The following is a 7,172-nucleotide window of genomic DNA, read 5'->3' on the forward strand; positions in this document are numbered from 1 at the left end:
CAATACTAGATCCACCAATATAGCTCTGATGGAAAAGAAGATCCAGATCTGGACAAATTGCCCTAGAGATCGTCGACAGCCAGACACCAGATATTGTATGATAATGCCCAAGACATTCCCCTCGATGAACATATACCCATGAACCCCAACTCCTGATGAGACCGACGATGGCCCAAGCAATCGCCCAAGCTAGACAGCGGCAAAGACGCAGATGGTCCCAAAGCAATAATAAACCTTAAACAAAAATGGATCTCCCCTCGCAATCCCATAGCGTCCGAGGCATGTAACACAATACACGATAATAGGCAACCAGCCACCATACATGTGTGTTCCACCTTGCATGATTGCTTGAGGTTGGGGCAAAGTTAAAGACTCCAAAGTAGGCACACACATGAGTATTAACAAATAAGCCTCAAAAACCAGAGGGACGCTCCAGTGGTTGATCAGAGCCCCTTAATAATAGGCTCTGTGTGCGTCAAGACTCCATTCTGTGGAAGAACAAGCAGTTTCGCTAAGTGCTGTTGTGACCCCGAGAGATGGTCCTAGAAATTTTAGGAGCACCAAATTCTGAAGTTGTTTACTCAAATACCATCATCAAAACCTCAGGCGCCTCGACTCCGCGCTTATCATGCCCACATCATCTCTCTCTCACCCATATCTGCTCTGAACACGTGTTGGACCTAATACCCCATTCTACACGATTGGACAGGACCCATATCAACAAATGAACTCTTGGAGGAGAGGGCGACAAGGAGAGCTACGGGGCAGCTCTAATTTACAGGCAGAGGAGTCAGGCAAGATGCAGCAAAGATACAGAGAAGCAGGAGCCAAGGGAACGGCGTCCACCTCCCCGCAGAGAGTCAAGGCAGAACCCGAGGGAGCCGGGTCCAGGCAGAGAATCAGCAGACCAGGGACAGCCGGAGTCCAGGCAGATTGATAATGCGAGAGCAAAGCAGGAGTACCGGGATTACGAGGCAGACGAATACAAGGGCAGACCACGGACACGGGAATACCATGAGAGCAAACGAGTAATCAGCAGCACCAGACGGTCCAGGACAGAGACCCTCAGGGCAGCGACCAGGGAAACAGGGTCCAAAAAGCAGAGGAAATCAGGGCAGCGCCAGGGACGCGACAGGATGCCAGGCAAGAGAGTCAGCCCAGAAACCAGAACGTAGGTCCAGACAAAAGATAATCAGGCAGACCAGGGAATGGGTCAGGCAGTAATCAGGCAGACCAGGGATGGGTCGAGGCAGGAGTCAGGCAGACCAGGGACGGGTCCAAGGCAGCAGAAATCAGCAGACCAGGCATGCCGTTGCACAGTGCGAAGAGGCGTCGGCAAGACCAGGAGCGGTGCACAAGACGGCAGAGAGTCAGGCCAGTAACCACAGAGGCGAAGGCGGCCAGGCAGAGAGAATCCAGCCTGAGCACCAGGGACGGGGGCCTTACCTGACACAGAGGTCAGGACAAGACCTAGAGGATGGTCCGCCAGAAGATGAAAATGCAGAAGGTCAGCCAAGGAGATACAGAGGATCCAGGGCAGACAGTCCGGGCAGACCACTCGCCGCGGTACACAGGCACTAATCAGGCAGACCCAGGGATGGGTCCAGCAGAGATCAGAGGTGCCAGAACCCAGGCAAGACTCCAGGCAAGAATCAGGCAAGAACCAGGGACGGGTCCAGGACCAGGAGTCATAGGCAGACCAGGGGAGAGCGTGCACGGCACGTGAGATCAGGCAGACAGGGACGGGATCAGGCAGAGATTCAGGCAGACCAGGGACGCGCTCCAGGACAGGAAAGAATAACAAGGACAGGACCCAGAGGTCGGGTACCAGGCAAGCCCACGCTCGGAGCAGAACCAGCCGGTCGTCAGACTCGAGAGATTCAGGCAGACCAGGAGACGAGAAGAGTCCAAGGACAAAGAGAGACCTCAGAGCGACAGCAACCGACGAGCGGGAACACAGAAGTCCTGAGCAGCCACCGAGATCAGGAGCACCCACAGGGAGGGATACCCAAGGGCAGAGACCATACAGACAGACCAGGGTGAGGTGGCGCACCAGCAGAAGAGGATCAGGCAAAAGAAAAAAGACTAGAGGGAGACTGGTCCACGCCGAGAGATCAAGCGCAAACAGGGGAGGGTCGGCACAGGCCCGCGATGTCAGGCAGATCCGGGACCGATCACGAGACATCGGGAGAGTCAAGAGCAGACCTAGAGGCACAGTCCAGAATGAGAAGTGCGAAGTCCAAAGCTAGGGATGAGCGGTGGTCCAAGCATCACACCCACACAGTACGAGCAGACCAGGGAACAGGAGATCCAGGATGATGAGCGATCCGGAGCGTGACCAGAAGATCCGCGGAGTCACCAAAACACAGAGGCAGGAGGAGTGAAAAGGGATTTGATAAGGTATGTCCTCTGCTGCCCCGACAGAGCAGATTAGTACAGAAGTGAGAGGAGAGAGAGAAGAGAGAGAGATGACGCCGAGGCGAAGAAGAGGCGGAGAGAAAGAAAGGAGTAGAGTAGAGAGAGAAAGAAGGAGGAGAGAAAGAGAGCGAGAAATGAGAGGAAGAAAGAGAGAGAGAAGGAACCAGAGAAGAGAGAGGAGAGAGAGACAGGAGAATCTAGGAGAATGAAGCTAGCACACCGTTGTGACCCTATTCTGGCGTACGCAAACAGTAAGGAAACCGGGAAAGAGAAACCTACAATACCACAATACAATCCCCGACAAGACAGTAGCTGGGCGCGAAAGAGACCTCCACTCCGGAACACATAAGACAGTAGTAGGCTGGGAAGGGAGCTACCATCCCACATAGACAGACAAGGTAGGACTGGAAAAGAGAACCTCAATGCCAAACACATAAAGAATCAGACAGGTGAGGACTGGGAACGAAGCAACCACTCAACACGCACATACCAAGCGAGGAAAGCAGGCACGCGACTCGGGAAAAGAGCCACACTCATCCCAGCTGGGAAAAGGAGGACCTCTCCCCACAATAAAGACAAAGGCGAGTGCAGGACTGAGCACAAACAGAAGGACTGCTCAATACCCAGCCAATAGAACCGAGAACACTAGGTGGACAACAAGAAGCAGAAGCCCTCATCCCCACACAGCGACAGCGGCAAGTAGGCTGGGAAAAGAAAGCCATCACTCCCCCATAGAACAGACGGACCCTAGAGACTGGAAGACCCAAGGAGGCCTCAAGTCCCACAATAGACAGGGACGCTAGGACTTGGAAAGAGGCACCTTCCAGCATAGACCGACCCAGTAGCGGCATGAGGGAAAAGAGGACCCTCAGGTCACACGACCTCATGAGACAGACAGAGGAGGCATTCGGGATAAAGACGGACCTCCATCCACATAGAGCAGGCAGTACCGCTCGGCGAGAGAACAAGAGGACACTACATACCAGCGAGTAATAACCCGACAGAGCCAGTAGGCTGGGAAAGAGACCCTCTCCCGACATTAGACAGACAGTAGGCTGGGTTAAGTAAGAGAGCCCTCATCCCAAGCTTCGTGCAAGAGATGACCGGTCACTCACACACCACAGACAGTGCTTCAGTGAGAGCTGAGAGAAAAGAGGAATCTCATCCACATGAACCGGAACCAGCTAGCCTGGGCGAGAGCGGATTCACATCCGCACATAGGCGCACAGAACACTCAGGCGTGGCAAACACCAGCGGACCTCACTTCCCGTACATGAGAGCAGATTATAGGACTAGAAAAGCGCAGGACGCTCATACCCACATAGACAGGAAGACAGTGAGGATCGGGAAGGAGTCTCCATCACCCACCCTAGAAGCAGGCAGTAGGCGAGGAGAAAGGAAATCCTCATCCCAACTAAACACCGCATAGGCTGCGCAGAAACGCACCGACGACTCACTCCCGAACCAATACCAGAAGTCCAGCCTAGGCATGGGGATATCTAGAAAGACGCTGCAGTACACCCCAGCAATAGGACAGACAGATAGCTGCGAAGGCACAAGCGCGCCCCCACTAATCCGCATAAGACAGCACTAGTTCAGACATTGGAAAGAGGACCCCTTCATCTCCACGATACCGTACAGAACAGTAGGGCTGGGAACAGCAGCGAGACACCTGCATTCATGCAGCAATAGACAAGCAGACGCGAGTAGGAACATGGGAAAGACGAGAAAACTCTCAGTTCCAGCAGTAGACCCTCACGTGCTGAGGACGGACCTCATCCCACCTAGCACCAGACCAGCTAAGCATGATGGAAAAAGAAGGGAACCGTCACCAGCTCACCCACATAGACAGGACGAGTAGGCTGGCGGGAAGAGAGCTCTGAACATCCCAACATAAGGCGAGAACAAGAGTATGACTGGAGGAAAGAGGACCGTCAATCCCACATAGAAGGCAGCTCCGCCTAGGGGAAAGCGATACTCATCCCACACGTCCTAGCCAGCAGGATATAAAGGCTAGGCAGCGCAGGAGCCCTCTCCACTCCACAGCTAGGGCACTGGGACGAGCCAGAGCGGGCACCCCACAGAGTCGGGCACGCAGTAGGCTGCGAAAAGAGACTCTCCCCCAGCGAGATAGGACAGGAAATAGCTGGGACAAGAGACTCACCATCCCAGCCTGCGGAACAACGAGGACCTCACTCCCACAGGCATAGTGACAGACGAGTAGGCTGGGAAAGGGCACATCATCCCACTAGACAGGACATAGCCTGCGGAAAACGACGAGGACCTAATCACCAGCAAATAGACCAAAGACAGATAGGCTCGGGAAAGAGGAACCCGCCGTCCATCCCACACGGCACCCACCCCACACGGGCCACCCCCCCACCCCCCACGACCACACCAACGATGTAGCAGCTGACGGAGAAAGAGGACCTCATGCACCACGAAGACAGAGCAATAAGACAACCTATCGGGAGAAGCTCTGCATCCCCGCATAGACAGATCCGTGATGCTGTGCTATACACGGTAAGCTACATATGATCAGCAGCGTCTGTCCCACCCAGGAACCACTCCAGCATGGAAGGCAAGCTGACATCGTACAGTTCACCTGCTGACCTAAATTCTATATATATCTTACAATTGAACTTATATCTTCATGCTGGTGTATAGCAACGGAGCGGAGACGCAAGGAGAAAGAGCACAGCACCAAACTCACAAGAAATACGTTGGCCGCGACGCGAAACCCCCTCCCCCCCCGTCTCAGAGGCGGTAGCACGGAAAGCCCCCGCCCTCGAGGCGAGCGAGGAAAACAGCCCCAAACGCCCCAGCGGCCACGCGGGCCGCCAAGAGCCACAACACGGCACCAGGAGCAGCCGAGCACGAGGCGGAGACGGAGCAACCAAGAAGAGCACCGGCGACAGACAGCGCCGCGACCAACACCCGAGAGCCCCCCCCGCAACCAACAAGCTCACACAGCCAAAAGGGCGAAACGAGCCGCCGACACCCACGGCGCGAGCGCCAAGCGCCAGCCACAGCACCACGCAAGAGGAAACGGAGGATATTGCTGGGCGGCCGGGACGAGAGCGGGAAGCCCAACGAACAACACGAAGCAGAGAGGCCCACGGGGAAAAACACGGGGGAAGCAGAAGGCCCGACGCAAGAACACGAACGAGAGAGGCCCGACGAAAACACGAAGCGTGGGAAGGGCCCACGAAGGAAACACGGAGAGCGGAGGGCCCACCGGGAAAACACGAATGCCGAGGAACCCGACGCAAAACACGAAGCGAACACGAAACAGGAAGCAGGGAAGGGCCCACGAAAACACGGGCGAAGCGGAAGCCCGACGAAACACGGGTTTGGTCTGGGGCGTGAGTTGGGTGCAAGCCGAATTAGTAGTTGTGCGTGTGGTTCCTGGTAACGTGGTGCATAATAGACCACGGTGTTGGTATGTAGGAATAGGAGTCTCCGAGTTATATGTGTAAGTTGTCTTAGTCACTGTACTCATGACTCCCTAGACTATGCGTTGCTCAGGATCAGAGACAGCTGTTCATTGCGAATTATGCTGCTGATTGGGGATGCACAATGATCTTACACGACCCGGGTGAAGCTTAACAATAGGCCAAGCTGAGGCTGTGTTGTGGGTAGTGTTAGTACGTGGCTTTACGTCTGTTGCTTGATCGTAGATGCGACTTGCCGCTACATTAATAGGCTGAAGACAACCACGGATCGGAATGTTGTTGTTTTGTTGGTTTGTATAGTGTTTTCGTTTTCATGTTCAGTCTCGTTCATGTTAGATAATAAAGGCAGAATATGAGCCTTATTTTCCTCATGCTGCCTTGTATGGTCGAAATCTCTGCGGTCACGGAAGAAACCGACTCGTGACAAGTGAGATGTTCTTTTGAGAGCATTGCAAAATTTAGCAGACATTAAATGTTTATTTTGAGAAAAGTATATTTTCCCTTGGTGGGGGAAAACTTTTGGATGATCGCAAGTTTCTACTAGTTTATTGAGTATACAGCATTTCCAGAAATTGGTTTTCACATGATGTCAACATTCAATGTCTTTTTTTGTCCATGCAGTTTGGATCTATTAATTCCTAATCTTGTCAAAAATMTGATATGCAACAAATGCCCATTTCAATGGCCTTATTTATTCTCTARTTTAGGATGATGTGGACACATCCTGCCTGGCCGTCTACCATCAACAGAACCAGCTCTTACGTAAAGCAATATAACGGGTACCAGCAACAATGTGGCAGATTGGCGTGTTCCTTACTCAATCTTGTTCTGGGGGCAGCTCTGCCTCGAGGGCAGAAACAAATGGGATTGGTTAAATTTAGGCAAGTAATCCTAATTGGTTAAGGTTAGGCGTTGTGCTTTCTTTCTTTCACGCAATCATTCACATTTGTTCTGCCCTGGAGGCAGCACTGCACTCTGAATCAGATTGAATAAGGAAAATACCACTGAGCTACAGCATTATCCCTCCCATGTGGGAATGAAACCCTCAACCTTGGTAAACATCACACTCTCTAATGAACCTGCCAAGTCATTGGAACCACATTGAGCCACTGTCTTTCTTATACTAGCAGAAGCACCCCTTATTGAAAGCAACAGAACAGGACCCAAATGKTATTCCCTATATAGTACACTACTTCTGACCAGAACCCTGGTTAAAAATAGGTCACCTCATAGGAAATAGAATGCTATTTGGATGCAAACTAGGACTAGTACCCTTCCTTTCTCCAAACTAGGACTAGT

General features: G+C 52.7%; 1 protein-coding gene across 1 annotated transcript in view; it reads right to left on the bottom strand.

Annotated features, from left to right (window-relative positions):
• The window catches only part of LOC111980057 (dopamine beta-hydroxylase-like), a 49,445-nt gene that overhangs the window by 40,774 nt on the left and 1,499 nt on the right, over nucleotides 1–7,172 (bottom strand).

Source organism: Salvelinus sp. IW2-2015, linkage group LG20 (genome assembly GCF_002910315.2).
Source record: "Salvelinus sp. IW2-2015 linkage group LG20, ASM291031v2, whole genome shotgun sequence".
Taxonomy (NCBI): Eukaryota; Metazoa; Chordata; class Actinopteri; order Salmoniformes; family Salmonidae; genus Salvelinus; species Salvelinus sp. IW2-2015.